The 17932-nt window shown below is 33.5% G+C and overlaps 1 protein-coding gene across 2 annotated transcripts in view; it reads left to right on the plus strand.

The window, feature by feature from the left end:
* LOC136808574 (all trans-polyprenyl-diphosphate synthase PDSS1-like) overlaps positions 1-17932 on the plus strand; it is a 176056-nt gene that overhangs the window by 150385 nt on the left and 7739 nt on the right. The window contains exon 2 of one of the 2 annotated variants that reach the window (XM_067065104.1): positions 8251-8279. The gene's annotated coding sequence lies outside the window, so the exon portion shown is untranslated. Of the gene's footprint in view, positions 1-8223; positions 8280-17932 lie in introns of those variants that run through there. The other variant, XM_067065103.1, reaches the window with a different exon arrangement.

Here is a 17932-nt window from a genome sequence, read left to right on the forward strand (position 1 = left end):
AACCAAAACCACATGTGAATAATGATATATCATATTTTACTATAAATGTTATACTAGACATATCACTGTGTGAAAAATGAATTCAATAAAAGCTAACACAATACTAACATAGTATCAAATCTTTTTTTATATTTACAAAACTCTGAGTCTGATATCTGATATCTCATTTTCAAAAAGATACAAAAAACAGTTATGTTTTGAAAAAATGTCAGAGTTGAAAACTGTTATAGGATATTACTAAACAGTAGCTTATGTAATTCCTTAAAATAGAGAAAAAAGACAACGTAATCAACTCATAAACTGATAACTATCTTGTGTATAAATATAAAACATTCCAGATTATAAGGAAAATCTAAAATTCCTTAGGGTGAGTGTTATTATAAAATTATGAGAAGAGATTAATTTTTGTTTAACTTTATACATATAAATTATGAGAAAATGTTACCGTTAGATTTAGCTTGGCAATCTATATAACATCTAAACTGATATGAAATTACTATTCTATGTTAAAGGAATCCCTGAGAAGTTGTTGAATAATTTATTTTACTCACAGGAAGCTACAAAATAAATGAGAAAAATAATCAAAACAAAATACAAGAAGAAGAAGCTTTTCTTCTCAGAAAGGAAAAGACTATAATTTCAAAAAACAAAAGGAAGAAATATTTCGCTTACAAAATCATAAGAACTTTTTTTAAATGCCAAAAATAATGATTTCCTTACACCTTCACTAGAATCAAACCTAGAAAAATGTCTCAGGATACATATTGTTGATTTAAAGAAATTGTATAAATGGCCTTTTGAAATGGGATTTGGAACCTTTATCCATCATATTTGGACTGAGCTGAAATTCAGCATGGAAGACCCCGAGAATATATAATACCCCAAGTTTAAAAAATTATTCTATCATTAACTTTCAAATATTTAAAAAAATGTCTGATGATACTAGTTAAAAGGTTTTTGAAGATGACTACCAAAAGTAAAAATTTGAAAAAAGATACTAGGGAAGCATAGTAGAAGAAGCCAATGAATGGATGACCGTTCCATTTAGTCTAAACAATAGACAGCTCCAGGCTTTTAGGCCTTACTCTTGGTCTATAGGCACTGCTATAGGCTACCACTAGTAACCCCCACCGGAAATTGCTTATTATAGGTTTAAACATAGTAGACAACTTTCACAAAAAATGTTTATCAATAGAGATTTCAAATAAAAGAATGTTTAAAGCACAGCTGATTGGCTTAGGTTTCGAAACTCTCTATTGTTTCATTAAAACCTCAGTCCGCATGAGATTTATCCAGAGAATTTCAATATTCAAAACAAGAGTAGTGCTCATATCCCGAAGAGTAGGAGTTTTACGCTCAAAATGAAGGAAGATATGACGTAGAGCCTACTTTCCATTGAATGAATGACCGTTCCATTTAGTTTGATCTGAAGATATCTGTGCTCCAACTGTTTAAGTCTCTCCAGATAGTTGGTAAAGGTTACACTGTAAAATGGTCAAAAATAAGATGACTAACTGATCTAAATTACAATAGATGTTTAATTTTAAAAGCCAGTTAGGGAGGATACTGTGTAAATTATTTTTCATTCACTGATTGATGCTTTAAAAAGCTAATCTAACCATCACAATGGACAGGAGGGGCGTTTATTTGAAACAACTATAAGTAAGGAAGCATATTATGAAGGGGAACTTATATATACAATAATCATTGTATATAAATGTATGTATGTATTTGAGCTGATTTTGACCTGTTTTTTCATCCCTAAATTGGCATAATACTAAAATAAATGAGAAGACAGAAAAAGGTTCCTATTCACATTACTAAAATGACCTTGTTTATAAATTATTTAATAAACACCCCCTTCCTTTTAACACCTCCCTTGAATAAACGCCCTTCCTAAAATCCAAAAGAATACTGCACTCACTCACTCACTAGAATTAGAATAGAATGGTCAAAATGATAACCTATCTCAGTGATCAAAATAGCGATCAGTTATTGGTTAAAACTGACCAGAAATAAAAAATCACTGACCCAAGAATTTTCAGATTTAAAAAAATAACCAATAAATATTTTAGTGATCTATATTAATCATATACTGTTTGGTTAATGTTGGTCCAGCTATCTTTTGGAACAATCATCTTCAATCATAAAGTAAAAACATTTCTTATTGTTATTATTATAATTCTTTATTCACTTTTTTTTCTTTAGTTCTGTGACAATTTTCAGTTTCTTCTAGGTTCCCCATTGTAATCAATTTTTTTTAGGAGGGTTATCCTGCTGAAAATATATTCAAATTCAAATTCAAAATTCGAATGTAGGTCGTATTTGTAAGAAAGTAATTTAAACATTTTCAAGGCATTATTCATAGAAAAAATGTTAGATTCGTACCTTTTTTTGCAAAAAAGTCAACAGACCTTTTCGCCTTTCCATCCGCCATCTTGAATTGTATGCAAAAATACAGGAACAAAAAAGCCGTGGTTGGATTTAGTTGGAAAATATGCAAAACATATGCAAGTTTACAAGAAGATTAAAAAGACAACAAGTGATACTTTTATGGACCTACCTGGTTATCAAACTAATCAATGAACATTGAAACAATGAAACGAATAAGACATAACTGGCTAAAATACAAAAAAATAAAGAGAATGAAAGCGTATCTATTGAGAGAAACTATCAACTATTGAAAAAGATTTTTGAAAAAGAAATAAAAAAGCTATTAAACTCTTTTCTTTATAAAAACAATCCACTATCAGAAAAATGCACAGCTTAATAAATAAGGTTTCCAGAAAACTCAAACCATCGCGCTCTACCGTGACACTTTCTTCTTTTAGAAAAAATAATAATAAAAATAATAATAATTTGGCTAAGAACATTGATCTATGCTTAAATAAATAGCGATTCTTATAGATAATGATTCGTTTTTCAGCAAAAAATGATAAGGCAATTACTTTTTTATTTTCTGGTTTACGGACATTTTGAGGGATTTAAAGGCAAAAGAATAAAATGCAAGATGTTGTTATAGATAGAGTCTATGGATAAAAAACACTAAAAATAAACTGAAACATAAAAATGTACACATAAAGATTGATATGTGTATATGTAAGTCTGACATAGGTTCCCATTTAGGGTTAACAGTTAGGGTTCCCACTTTAGGGTTCCCACTTAGGTTCCCCCATCCCACTTTTCTGGTATGACTATTTTTATATCTACTCTTGACTATCTTAACAATCACATAAAGGACTTTAAATAAAATCGATTACAAAAGAAAGAAAAACAAGTGATACTTTTATGGACCTACCTGGTTATGCATTTAACACATAAATATAATTGTTATCTACGTGACCATGAAAGTTAAACAATCATTCAGAACAAAAATAGTGACGATTTATTAAAATTAGTCGTTTGTTTCTTATATAAAAACGTTTAGAAACCAAAATTTCATGCTCTTGAAATATTCTTTCATATCAAGACTTCGTGAGCATAAAAAGACATCTATCTCATCAAAAAATTGAGTAATTCGGCTAAGAACATTGATGTATGCTTATTAATAGTGATTCTTATAGATAAAGATGCGTTTTTTGAGCTGAAAAGTTTTTTTACAAAAATCTGCTTGACCCATCTTTTACCTACTTTCATGCAAAAAATCAGAAAAAATCAATGATCCACTTTTTCAAGAAGTCCAAAAAACCCGCTTTTTAGCCGTTTTTTGGCCCAAATTTGCCCAAAAACATTTTTTTTCGAAAATCGGACTCAGTCACATTCGAGGGTTTATAGTTATGCATCTTTGTGCAAAAAATCATAAAGAATGAAAGAGCCAATCTCGAGAAAAGCTAATACCTAAGTAATTGATAATGTGCTTATGTAAAAATATTGAATTTGGCCAGTTTTCCTATGAAAACACGACAAGCAACCAAAATTTCATGTCTAAACACACATATTCTTCAAAAGTAAGCCCTCATGAGCAAAAAAAAACTTCTATCTCATAAAGAAATTGAGTAATTTGACTAAGAACATTGATGTATGCTTATTAATAGTGATTCTTATAGATAAACATGCGTTTTTTAAGCCAAATAAATTTTTTTGCAAAAATCTGCTTGAGCCATCTTTTACTTTCATGCAAAAAATCAAAAAAATTTAATGATCCAATTTTTCACAAAGTCCAAAAAACCTGTTTTTAGCCGTTTTTTGGCCCAAATTTGCCCAAAAAATATTTTTTTCGAAAATCGGGCTCCGTCACATTTTGGCCACTACTGTTTTGCACCTTTGTACCAAAAATCAAATGATTCCTATGATTCAATCTCGAGAAAAGCTGGTAAAGAATGGACAGACGGACAGACGAACGGACAGAGGTGAATTTATAGGACCTTCACCCCACCGGGGTAGGTCCAAAATGAAGAAAATCCACTGTCTGTATACACAAAGAGTTATTATAATTTCGTTTGTTTTTTGTGGATAGGGAAATTCCATGGGGAAGCTCCCTGACATTAAGGGAAGGATCAAAGTATCTTTACATTGGCAGATATTGGTAAATGATCTGTGTTAGATCATCTTAACACCCTCTCTCTTTCTCTTCTTTTCTTTTGTTTTCCTGTTTAAGTCAAGTTTTTTTATTTATTTCTTCTTTTTTGAAGGTCGGAGGAGAAAAAGTAAATAAAAGTTTTTGAAATCTCTATTTTATTTTATTTTTATTTTGCCAAAAATATCGTTGGCGGATCTGTAAACCAATAGATAAAAAAGTATTTGCCTAAGTGTTTCTAGAAAACTCAAACCATCGCGCTCTAAGGTTGCATTTTCATCTTAAAAAAAACTAATGAAAATAATACTAATATGACTAATATAAGAACATTGAATAGTGATTCTTATAGATAAACATGTGTTTTTTGAGCCAACAAAATTATTTTGCAAAAATCTGCTTGAGCCATCTTTTACGTATGATGGTACCCTACTTTCATGCAAAAAATCAAAGAAATTTATGATCCAATTTTTCACAAAGTTGGACTTTTCCCATTTTTTGGCCTAAATTTGCCCAAATAATTTTTTTTTTGAAAATCGGGCTCCGTCACATTTTGGCCACCACCATTTTGCACCTTTGTACCAAAAATCAAAAGATTCCTATGATTCAATCCTGAGAAAGTTGGTAACGGACGGACGGACAAACGAACACAGGTTAATTTATAGGACCTCCACCCCACCGGGGTAGGTCCAACAATAAAGCAATAAAGATTAAAAAGACAACAAAGCATCTTATAAAGAAATATTATAATCATTAGAGCAATAAAAGATGGTATTTCTTAATCCAAAAAGAAATATTTAGAGAACAACAAAAGCCTTTTAGAAATTTGTTCTTAAAGACATAAGCATACTCTGTTTTCATGCCATTAAAAAATTCCACAAAGACGGAGTTCACACATCAAACTTTCAAAACATGCAAACTAAAAGCAGTAATTATGACGTCACAATTTTTTTCCCGTACAAGAAAATATTAAATCAGGTAAATCAGATCAATGTTTTAATTTGATCATTTGGCGGTTCTATTCCCAGGAGAAAAATTTACCTTCAGCGGAATAAGGATTATTTTTGTACCTTCGCTGGTGATTTTTCAGCTTGAGTTTATGTCTAATGTTATGGTTTTTTGAAGAGCTTGTTCTAAGAGATGAGCGAATATCATTATTTTTAGTTTTCAAGAGAAGCAAATTTAATCTTTCTTCTACAAGATTACACTTTAATATAATGCCAATTATGCATTTAAGTTTTATATTAATACTCATAGTGTCCTTCAGGGTCTCTCCCCCCCCCATGCCTAGAATGAAAATTTTCCATCCCCCCCCTCATTTTTCCCCACCCTGCCTCCAAAAATTCTTCTGCCTCCCCCCTCAAGCATAAAATTAAAAAGCTGTAATTTGATGAACTTAACGCTTATTGTTTTCCCTAAGGTAGTTCTAATTCAAGAATATATGGAAAGGATGGTTGTTTTTAAACCATAATATTAATAAAACTAAGCATTATGCTATATCATCTCATAAAACCAGATGTTTTTCATTTTTGAATTGATTTTGGTGAGTTCCCCCCCATACCTAGAATGAAAATTTTCCATTCCCCCTCCCTTGTTCCCCCCCCTGGCTTCAAAAAAAAATTCTTTCCCCCCTATACGTCCTTTTGACCTCAAAACCCATTCCCCCACTGAATCCAGGGGGGAGGACACTATGATACTCTCTTTTTGCATATGTTTTGCATACTTTCTAAGGGAATTTCACCACGGCAATTCAGCCACCATAATTTTTGCATACAATTCAATATGGGGATGGAAAGGCAAAAAGGCCTATTTCTCTGCTAAACAATGTTCTAGCTTATCTTTTCTTTCATTCAAAAGATTCAATATTAAAAATAATTGATGTCATCAAAATGAGACAGTTTTAAGCCAATTATGAGGGGCAAATTTTCAAAATTTTCTGCTCCTCAGTCCAAACCATAGTCGGCCTTCGGGTGAAACTAAACACAAGTGATTCAAGAAAATCAAAGACTTACTAAAATAACAACAAAATCACAACGCAAAAAGCTTTTTTCGACCACTGTATCTCATTTTGTAAGTGTTTATTTTCTGAGAGATACTATATTGAATATTATTAACTTACCGTAAACATGTTTTTTCCGGTGCCAAAAAGTGATCCATCAGCCACACCGAAAATCTTTTGTTGGTGTTAAATTTTATCACTTTTCTCTGTGGGACACGGGACATAAACAGGACACACGTGTGATTCAATTATAATTCAATTACAAAAATAATGCACAGCAGACGGTGTTGAGATTGTCTGGAGTTAAAGAAATATCCTCATCCCGAGGCTCGAAATAACGATTTCAAGCAGGTCGGACAAAATGTCCGATCAGGGTTGCTTTAGCTTGAAAATTAAGATTCTTGGGTCGGACATGAAACCATTTGGGTCAGACAATGTCCGATGTCCGACCGTTATTTTGAGCCCTGTCATCCGACACTGTGTGTTTGCGTGTACGGTGTTTGTAAAGTCTGGTGCGTCGGCAAGGTCGTCTTTCTAGCTAGGTTGGCAAACGATATCATACTCCAGGATGCATCGTCTCCCCCCTATTTTCTACTTTCCTATCTTATATCCTGATTTTCTATCTTTCTCAAGTGTTTCTAACTGTTTTCTAAGTATTTTTCTGAAATTTGCCCGTACCGGTGAAACAGGTCACCGACACCCCGGCTCGAACTACCAAATGCAACCTTGGTTTACAAACCCAATGCCTAAACGCTTGCGCCACCGAGACACGACAGAAAGCTGTCATTCACAAATATTTATAGCGTGTAACTTACAGACCTTAATTAAGAAAGCTCCAACCCTACCGGTGCCCCTACAAGGTCAAGGATCCCTACGCTCTACGGGATCCAAAGTTAAGTCACAGGGTGCAAATGCCCCTAAGAAGGCCTTCGGCCTTATATTGTGACTCTTGAGCTCCAACCCTAACCCTAACTGATAATAACCGAACCCCCGTCTACGTTCGCGGATTGAAAAATTTCACTTGCATCCAGGAGTATGATATCGATTTTGCCAACCTTCTAGCTAGAGCTATTTTTTAGGAAACTTTTACCTGGCCACGCCACGGCCTCAATAAAACCCCTCTTAATTTAAAAATAGTCAAGACGGGACCAAAGCAAAACTAAAAACAAGTCATGAAGTCAGTTGTACTAACTTCTTGCTGGTTTCCAGTTGAGTTCATTTCCTTTCCTTGTTTGTTGTCAGTAGATTCTCCATTTTCAGTACAAGTGTTATGTTTCGGTGGTTTCGGTGGAAGATCGACATTTGATTGTATTCGAGTTGTATGAAAAATACTAGAAAAATTTACTATAGCAAAAATCCGAAGAGAGTGTTCTTTTCGCGAGGTCGCGAGGCAAATGTCAAAAATCAACTCGCCATAAATGAAATCGAAAGTAGATTTTCCGTGCACGTGGTTAGTCTTACCGTAAGATTTTAGAAAAATGTTACTAAAGCAGTTAGTTTTAGGACACGCGACCACGAATCCTTAGAACACCTCTAAGCAGAATTTATTTCTTTTTAAATACCAAGCGCATCGTCTACTATCATAAACTCAAGAGCGCGTTACCCGCGCAATGCGTGATCTTACAACAAGTATGAACTCAGGTATCACACGAGGAAGCTTGTGTAACTTTTAAAAATTTCAATCTGCAAAAATCAGCGTCCCAAGCAGTCATCTATCTTCCAAGATTTCTACTGATTGCTGATTGCATGATATGTTAAGGAATTAAGGTATGTACTTCATTCATTCAAAATTAAAAAGTTTGGACTTTTATTGACCAAATTCAATTTTTGGTTGTTTGGGTTGGATACTGTTGGATACCAGTCAGTATAGTCCAGGAGCGCATTTGTTAGACACAATACCAGACAGGACCCTGCCGACGCACCGGACTTAACGAACAGCAGACACGTGAAAGTCCGGTGTAAAATGAGAATTTTTTTACCACCGGACGATCTCTACACCGGACTTAAGGAAGTCGGATGTCCGGTGTTGGAGAAGCAGTTACATCAAAATGCCTCGAAAATGTCAATATGAAAATTGCGTAATCAGAGAACGTATGTCTCGCTCATTATAAAAAGGCCGAGACAAACTTTCAATAATTGGATTGTAACATCGAGTTAAGTCTCTTTTGTTAAGTCACCAGGGGGTAAATAAAACAGACCTTGATACATTTATCGTTCGTTTCAACTTGACCATTCGTTTAAAACTCAGCCTCCTAAATATTTGGGGTAGGTAAAATATGTACAAAGAAATTCATACTTTTCCAACCCGGCGAATCTTTAAAAAAGAAGCGAACAATAAAATATAATTACCCTTTCCAAATAAACCTCTTCGATGGCGAGCGTAGTCTACTCTGATGTAATTGTAAAATTTATGTGATGGGAGTTTGACATAGTATGTAATGTTGTTTGGGGAATTATGAAGTTCTCTGGAATTTCGATTGCATTTATTCAGGTTGATTTTTTATGACTTCTAATGGTACTTTTTCTAACGAGTTTGATTACTCTGTTCTCACACTTATGTCTTTTTTTTTTGCGTCCTTTTCCGTGATTACTTTTATTTATATTTTTAAAGACAAGTAAGAAGGCATATTGATGTAACTGAGAAGGATGGCGGGAGAAGGATATCTTTTTCCACCGGACAATCAAAACAGATTAGATTAGATTAGATGATTTTCTTTTTTAAAAACTCGGTAGAGCTATGTACATTAAAAAACCACCAGAAATGGTGTAAGTAAAATACTAAAAATAGCACAAGTTAAAATAGCTAAATACGAGAGGAAAAGGCCATAAGGATAGCTACCTAAAGCTAGAAAATATATGGAAAAACCTATACAAACATCAATTTCAAAATATTCAACAGTAAAAATGGTTGCTGTTGTAACCTAGAAAATGTCAAAAATGAGATGAAAGTTTGATTACATTTTTGAGGAAATAAGTCATAAAATATGATAAAGCTAAAATACTAAAAAGAAAGAAAAAAAAACCTAAAAAAATAATTAATTAGTTAGTTATGGAAGGGTGTTTCCACTTAGCTAAATCGGACTAAGAAATTTTTTCATTGTAAAAGTTTATTGAAACAAGGATTAGGGAAAAATGGCATGGGGGTACTCTGCACGAGAGGTAGGAGAGAAAGAGTGGTCAAGGGTGAGAGATAAGAAACGCATGAAGGACAAAAGTGAGAATTTAAAAGTGATCAGAGTGATTGATTTAGAGTTTTGTTTAGTTTAGAGCAGTTGCCACTTGTCATTATATTTGTTGGGTTTGTTTGAGTGCAATCCAGATACCAGTCTAAAATAGAGTTTATAATAAATCAAATAATTTTTTGGATTTGATGTGTTGTTTCAAAGAGTTAGGAGAGATAGATTCAGAGTTAAAAGGATTGATTTTAGGTGTGATGGAATTCCAACTTCTAGCCATGGAGTTTTTAAGATTATTAGAGCCATAAGTCACTGACTTGGAGAGGGTTAGGGCAAGTTTAGTAGATCTTGTACCATGTACATGATTTTGACCAAGTTTAAGAATAAAACCATTGAAATACTTAGGTGCTTTGTTTTGAATTACCTGAAGAGCAAAAATACAGTGTCTTAAAAAATTAGAGGTTCAACAGGGAGAATTTTTTGATTGAATAAAGAGAGGTGCTGTGTGATCTCTTTGGGTTTTGAAATGCATGTATCTAAGGGCCTTGTTTTGTAATGAGGATATTCTTTTGATATAATCACGTTTGATGAAGCCAAGTGTATGCATGCAAATAGTTAGATGAGATTCAAAGAGTGCATAATATAAATTCAGAAGAGTTTGTAGCTAAGAAAATATCTCATTTACTCAAGATACCCTGCTTTTGATAATTTTTTACATAATTCATTCATTTGGTCATCCAAAAGGGTGTTCATCAATATAATCCCAAGATACTTAACTTTTCTTGATAATTTTAATTTCTGCCCGCTTAATCTGAAATTAAGACTTTTGTTTATTTGTTTTCCCTTTCTTCGAAAGATAATAATCTCAGTTTTCTTCGTGTTGAGGCTGATTTCATTTGCTCTGAGCCATTTAGAGACTTCAGCAAGGTCTTGATTGACCATACAGTTAAGTTTTTTTAATGATTTATTTCGGCAAAGAAGCCCTGTGTCAGCAAAATGAAAAGTTTTTGATTTCGTGATTGCCTTGTTCAGATCATTAATATAAATAAGAAAAAGTAATGGGCCAAGGATAGTCTACACAATAGACAGATCCAGGCTTTTAGGCCTTACTCTTGGTCTATAGGCACTGCTATAGGCGGCCACTAGTGACCCCCACCGGGAATTGCTTATTAATAGGTTTAAACATAATAGACAACATTCACAAAAGATGTTTATCAATAGAGATTTTAAATAAAAGAATGTTTAAAACACAGCTGATTGGCTTAGGTTTCGAAACTCTCTATTGTTTCATTAAAACCTCAGTGCGCATGCGATTTATCTGGAGAAGTTCAATATTCAAAACAAGAGCAGTGCTCATAGCCCGAAGAGTAGAAGTTTTACGCTCGAAACGAAGGAAGATATGACGTAGCCTAGGCCAAGGATGGATCCTTGGGGAACTCCATGTTTAATGATTTTGTAAGCAGAAAGAGTGCCTCTCACATTGGTACATTGTTCACGATTTGAAAGATAGGATTTGAAAAGCAAAATTGAGCGATCTCTGACCCCATAATGATCAAGTTTTTTAATAAGTATGTCATGTCCTACTGTATCAAAAGCTTTTTGGAGATCAATAAAGATACCTACTGAGAATTCATTGTCATCTAGAGCTGATCTAATTTCCTCTGTGAGGGCTATGATGGCATGTGAAGTGTTATGGTTTTTGCGAAATCCAAATTGATTTTTAAAGAGAATGTCTTGAGATTCGAAAAAAGTGTAGACTTGCTCATGGAGAATTTTTTCAAAGATCTTACTGATATTAGAAAGTAGTGATATTGGTCTATAGTTTTCGACATTAAGCTTTGAATCTTTCTTGTGGACTGGGGTCACTGTGGCTTTTTTTAAACATTCAGGGAAGATACCAAGATTGATGCACTCATTGATTCTTTCAGAAAGGACGAATCCAATATTTGGAGCGATAAGTTTGAGAATTTGGGTTTGGATGCTGTTTGGACCGACTGATTTACTGTCAGATAATTGATTAAAATTATTTTAACAATGTCATCAACTGATGGGGGAGCAAACTCAAAGGAAGTTGGATTTGGGTTTGTGAGATAATCATCAAAATTTTTGTCAGTTGGGATGATTTTAGACTTGGTTTTTTCAGCAATGTCAGCATAGAAGTTGTTAAAGATATCTGCTAATTTACTGTCACCTTTGTGTTGTTTATTATCGTGGATGAGAACTTTTGGTAAACCTTGTTTTGATTTGCTGCCAATTATATCTCTGATGCCCTGCCAAGTTTTTTGAATGTTAGATTTGAAACGTGAGAAATAGTTTTTATGGTGATTTGCTTCAAGGATTCGGATGTATTTTGTTAGTTGGTTTTTGTAAGTTTTGAATTGAGCAAATCGTATGTGTTTGAGCTCCTGATCTTTAGTGTTCATATATTTTCTGGCAAGATTTTTTCTGGTAATGATTGATTTAAGAACACCTTGAGTGATCCAGGGTTTATGAGATTTTTTGAAGTAAATTTTTTTGTTTTCAGTTGGTGTGTTTTTATCAATCAGAATATTCACAGTTTTTATAAAATTTTCAAATTTTTCATCAGCTGATTGATTATTATACAAGTGATCCCAGTTTACATTTTTCAAGTCATTGAGGAACGTTTGTAAGTTGAATTTTTTGTAGTTTTTAAAGGTAATTCGTTTTTGTTTAGATGTTGATGGTTGGCTCTCGCTTTTGATGTCATTCACAATAGCATATTGAGGGAGGTGATCTGAAATCGAGCAAATTAGGTTACCAGATGTGATGTTATCTTGAATATTATTTGTTAAGATATTATCAATTAATGTTTTAGAGTGAGATGTTATTCTTGTTGGCCTGGTGATGAGAGGTCTAATGCAAGAGGAGAGATTGTTATTGAGAAATGTATCAGAATCCGCATGGTTTGATGTTTTAGTAAATCGATGTTGAAATCACCAAGAATGAAAACGTTTTTTTTTTTCTTTTCGTATTTTGTCAAGGAACTCCTCATAGAGGATATTAAATTCAGTCAAATTCATATCAGGATGCTTATAGATGCACATGGCAACAATGTTAGGTTTGTTTTTGTTCAGGATTTCTACACATGTAGATTCAATAAGTCCTTTCTTGTTTATCAAAAGATCATTTCGTGGAATGTGGTTGAGATCTTCAGAGACATAAAGCCTTGTACCTCCTTTGGAACGTGAAGAAAAAGTATCTTCAGGATTATGGTAACCCTCAAGATTGGTGTTTTTGTTATTATTAGTGTTGTTAAGGCCAGTTTCAGATATGCCAATTACATCAAATTTGATATTACAGTTTTTGAGTAAGATATCAAGCTCAGAATGATGAAGTTTCAGAGAATTTATATTAAGATGCAGGACACTGAAATTAGTACTTTTATTTGAGTGATATTTTTTGTTGAGATCAGAGATGGAGCTATAGGGACACTCAGAAGGATCGGTATCAATGTCATCTTCAACAAATTCCTCACTGAGGCGTTCTTTAATGTCTCTGAAGAACTCCACATTAGGGTTACTGTTTGGATTAAAGTTTTCAATAAAAAGTGATCTCATACCTTGGTTCAGCAGCTCGATAGAGCAGGAAATGGACACAGACACAGGACATGGACATGGACACATGGACACAGTCCAGTGCGTCCAGTGTTGCTTAATTTTTTGTTTCTTAAATGTCCGGCGTCCAAAAATTTCCTGTATGCAGCACCGGAGATAGAAAAATCTTTAATAAATTCTAAAAGTGAAGATGAAAATAAAGAAGAAAAAAAGGAAGATCTTGTAGAAAAGTGCTATAACTTTCATCTTCACTGGAGAGATTCTTTGATCTTCGGAGATCATCACTGTGAAGAAATTTCATTAAAATATTTATTTGATATAAAGTTATGATAAAAAGTTAATAAGTGATTGACCCCAAAAAACAGCAAAAAACAGCAAAAAACAGCAGAAAACAGCGTTTTTAGACGTCAATCAGCTTATAACTTTGTTTGATATCTTTTGACTGAATGATTATTTTTGAGAATTTTTTTCACAGTGATGATCAAGGATTCACTTCAGTGAAAATGATAGTTATAACACTTTTCTACAAGATCTTCATTTTTTTCTTCTTCATTTTCATCTTCATTTTTAGAATTTTTTTATTTCAAATTGTTTCACTCACTAATATTTTTCCAATGATACCAAATTTATAAAGATTGAAGAATTCCTTCAAAAGTTATACCGGGTGCGCCACAAAAAAGTTTCTCTCTTTATAAAACTAATTTTCTCGAAATATAACATTTTTAAAAGAACCATTTTTATTTCATCAGAAAGAAGAAAGATATACTTAAATTTTGAGGGGTATCATTTATTAAATTTGATTCAGTAGATCCAGGTTGATCAAAAGTTATGCTCAATGAAATCAAAAAGTTAGTTTTTGAAAGTGCTCAAAAACATTAAAAATGGACCTACCAAATTAAACAGAATCATAATTACATGATGCATCAGTATTTTCGTTTCAGTAATCAAAAATGATAATTAGCTGTCTAAATGACCTTTTGTTATATAAAGGAAGGTTGAATTATAACAAATGGAAGAAAATTTGTCGAAAAAGGCAAAGAAATCTGGCAAAAATTCATAAAATACATCAGATATGGGTTTTGAGGTACACCCAGCCCTACATCGACTTTATCCAGTCTAGAACCAAAGGTCTGAGGAAAATTTCGGTAAAAGTAAATTAAAATGATTCTAATGAAGATTTTAAACCCTTTCGACCCTTCAGTTTCAAAATTTAAGTGTTTAGTTACGGAAAAATGCTCTTATAATCATGTAAAGGCTATGGCGATTGCCAATTTTAAAATGGAAATTTGATAGCTCGATTTTCAACGTTTTCAAGCACTTTCTGAAAATAACTTTTTCATTCAATTGAGCATAACTTTTGATCTGGTGAATCTGGGTGAATCTAATTTAATAAATGACCCATCAAAATTTAAGTTTATCTTTCTTCTTTCTAATGAAATAGGAATGGTTCGTTTAAAACTTCTAGATTTCGAGAAAATTAGTTTTAAAGAGAGAAACTTTTTTGTGGCGCACCCGGTAGGTAAAAGAAAAAGAGTGCACACTTATCGTGAATAGACTTTAAAAAGGTATATGCATTCAAATAATAAAGGTTTAAAATTTTTCTCTGGGCTAGTTAGTAAAATATCTCAAATAGGCTCTGTGATGGAGTGCAAGGCTGAAAGCCACATGAATATGGTTCATCCTATAAAAGGAAGTTCATTCTATGGTGGCCTATCTTGAAGTGAAGGTGGTTGAACAAAATGTTTTTGGCATATTGGGCCATTCCAGAATTTGTCTGTAACAGGGGGGCGGACAACACAGGATTTCCAAGGTCAAAAGTTTTCACCAAAATTTGAAATTTCCAAGGTGAGAGAAGAAAATGTATGAATTTCCAAGGCAATTGAATTAAAAAAGGCAAAAAAGAGTGGAATTTCTGATGCATTTTGCAAAAGTACATGGATTTTCATCGGAATTTCTGACCACCACTGCTGGAAAAGAGAAATTGCACGTCGTCTGACGGGGGTAACAAAAATTTTCTGGGATGGCCCATTGATGTAACTGACTCTTGATATGAACAACTCGGAAATTTTAACTCATTTTGCGTAACTCGACATTCATTTTAAACCAAACGATACTAATCGAATGTTCCGAACGTTTGATTGTCATCGATAATATTTAAATATAATCAAACGTCATCGAATGATGACTTATCGATTACACTGAAATTCTGAAATAATCGAAGACTCACCAGCCTCAGAATATCTGCATCTTCTTCGATTACCGTTCGATGAATGTTTGATGACCCTTCGATTACTTCCATAACCGTTCGATTTTATCAATTTTAAAAAGATTCATTAGATTACTTCGATTACTAATCGATGACATTCGATGACATTCAATTACTTCGATTATTTTTTCTGATAGATTCAAAAATCATATCCAGTTCTGCATCCCAAGTAATGCCTTTATCTGGTACTCACATCGAGTTTAAAACAATGAAGTATAAGCCCGAAGGGCTACAATCGAATCTCCTTGGTAGGATTTGAAGCCAGTAATTCCAACCAAAGTTAAGCGGCCTTGAGCGGCTCGCCTGGTTTTTGCACAAATGACAGATTGAAACTAAAATTTGCCGCTAAATTTCGAAAAAAAATATCAATCGTAAACAAAGGAATTGCTAGATTCAATCTGTCGTCAAAAATCATAGCATCAGCCCCCCCTTACTTTTGGGGGGGGCTAAGAAATATTTTGGCCTTTAAAGAGTCTAGGGGCTAAAATTACCAAAATATGTGGGGGGAACTAGATTGTTGGCGGGGGGGCTAGATGATCTGACTGAGACTCTGGGGGCTGTTCAGCTAATTTCAAAAGATCTCTTATCTTACTATTAAATCAAATATAAAAAGCAAAAGATTTGTAAACATAAATATTAATACAAGTAAAATTGAGTTTTCATTTATCAGTACTGTACTCGCATATATTTTTTATTGACTTCTCTACAGGGGCGGGAGAACAATGTTTTTGTTTTTTCCCCAAGTGTTAGGGGACATAGCACAAGGCAATTGTTTGGGGGGAGCTAAATTATTGGGGGGACCTTACTTTGTTGGGGGGAGCTAGAAACCTGGCTGAAGCTATGAAAATACGGCGCATTTTTTAAGGCTTCACTTTTTCTTGCCTGAGAAAGGTTAGAGATTCTACTCTAGCCCCAGCTAGCCCTTCGGGCTTTAAACTTAATGGTTTATTTAAAGCCCCGAAGAGGCTAGAGATTAATCTTCAACCTTTCTCAATCAAAGAAAGAAAATATGAAGCCTTAAGATTTGCGCTGCATTTAGAATGATGGATTAAATCTAGCACTTTCTTTTTTTTTCATTCACGCGGCATATTTTTCAATCTATCGTTTGTGTGAAAACCATACGCATGTCACACGTCTAGGATGAGAAATATGTAAGTATGGAGTCTCGTGACTAGCCTTTCTCGGGCTTGCCAGTCAATTGGCACTTGATGTAGAAAGTTTCTTCCGACACGTTAAAACTCTTAAGATCAGAAAATTCCAGCGCTACGGCCGAGTGCCTGACGACTATTGCAGTACTGGGAAATTGACTCACTACTTTAGAAAGAGGGATAGAGGGCAAGGTTTTTTAAAAAGTGGCTGAATCAGTTTTTCTTGAAAATTTTTTTTGGCCATAAAATTTGATTATTCTTATTTGTGGAAATTCCCCTTTGTCATTTTTAGGGAAAATGTGCATTTCTCGCCACTTTCCTTTTTATTTTTCTGATTTTTTTTTGACAATGATTTAAAATGGTAATGTTTAAAATCTGATGGAGCGAGATTTCGCAAAATTAATTTGTTGGGCAATTTTGGGCCAAACAGGCCAAAAAGTGCGCAAAAATGGGGTTATTTGGACTTTCTGTGAAATCACTTTGTAAGATTTTTCTAGTTTTTTACACAGTTATTCAAAATGGTAATCCTTAGAATGTTTGACTTAATTTTTGCCTGGGACCTAAACCCAGGCTGACGCTTTGTTCAAATCCTGTGTTTTATAGCGATCTGATTGGATGAAATACCATTTGAACTGGAACAGAAATTAATCCAAAAAATAATCGCAGCAAGAAAATATACCTTTTTGCTTTAGATGAAAGGTGGTAAATCTTGGTTGGATTTAAAGTTTTCTCTTATCTTTTCTAATTGACTTCAATTAGTAGAAGCTTCTTAATGTTTGGGTAAAGGTGAGTCTATAAAAGTTATTTATTTTTCGTTAGAAGAAATTGTTTAAAAAAAGCATTTTTTGTTCTCAAGGTTTGTTTTTTCCACAAATTTTTCAATCTTAAAAATAGAAGAACAAGTAATTCATTAATGATTATGATTTCTTCACTAATGGTTATTATTTCTTCACAGAACTTAGTAAAACTATTTAAGAGTCTGAACTTTTTAACAAAATTTCAAAAAGTTTGTTAGCTCTGGAGATATCTTGAAAAGTTTAGACATTAGTAGTTTGCATTTCCGAACCAAATGGCCGTGCTTGATGGTGCTGTTAGTTTCTTCTTCTTTATTTTTGTTTTGAGGAGGGCAAGTTGGGGAAAGTTGAAATTGGTATCAAGATTTAGCTCATGAAAGCTGTCATTCATATTTACAAACTTTAAAGAACCACAACTTGCAATCAATCAATTGTTTGTTCCAAACTAAACACCAGTGATG

This window comes from Clytia hemisphaerica, unplaced genomic scaffold (genome assembly GCF_902728285.1).
Source record: "Clytia hemisphaerica strain Z4C2 unplaced genomic scaffold, Clytia hemisphaerica genome assembly, whole genome shotgun sequence".
In the NCBI taxonomy this organism is placed as follows: Eukaryota; Metazoa; Cnidaria; class Hydrozoa; order Leptothecata; family Clytiidae; genus Clytia; species Clytia hemisphaerica.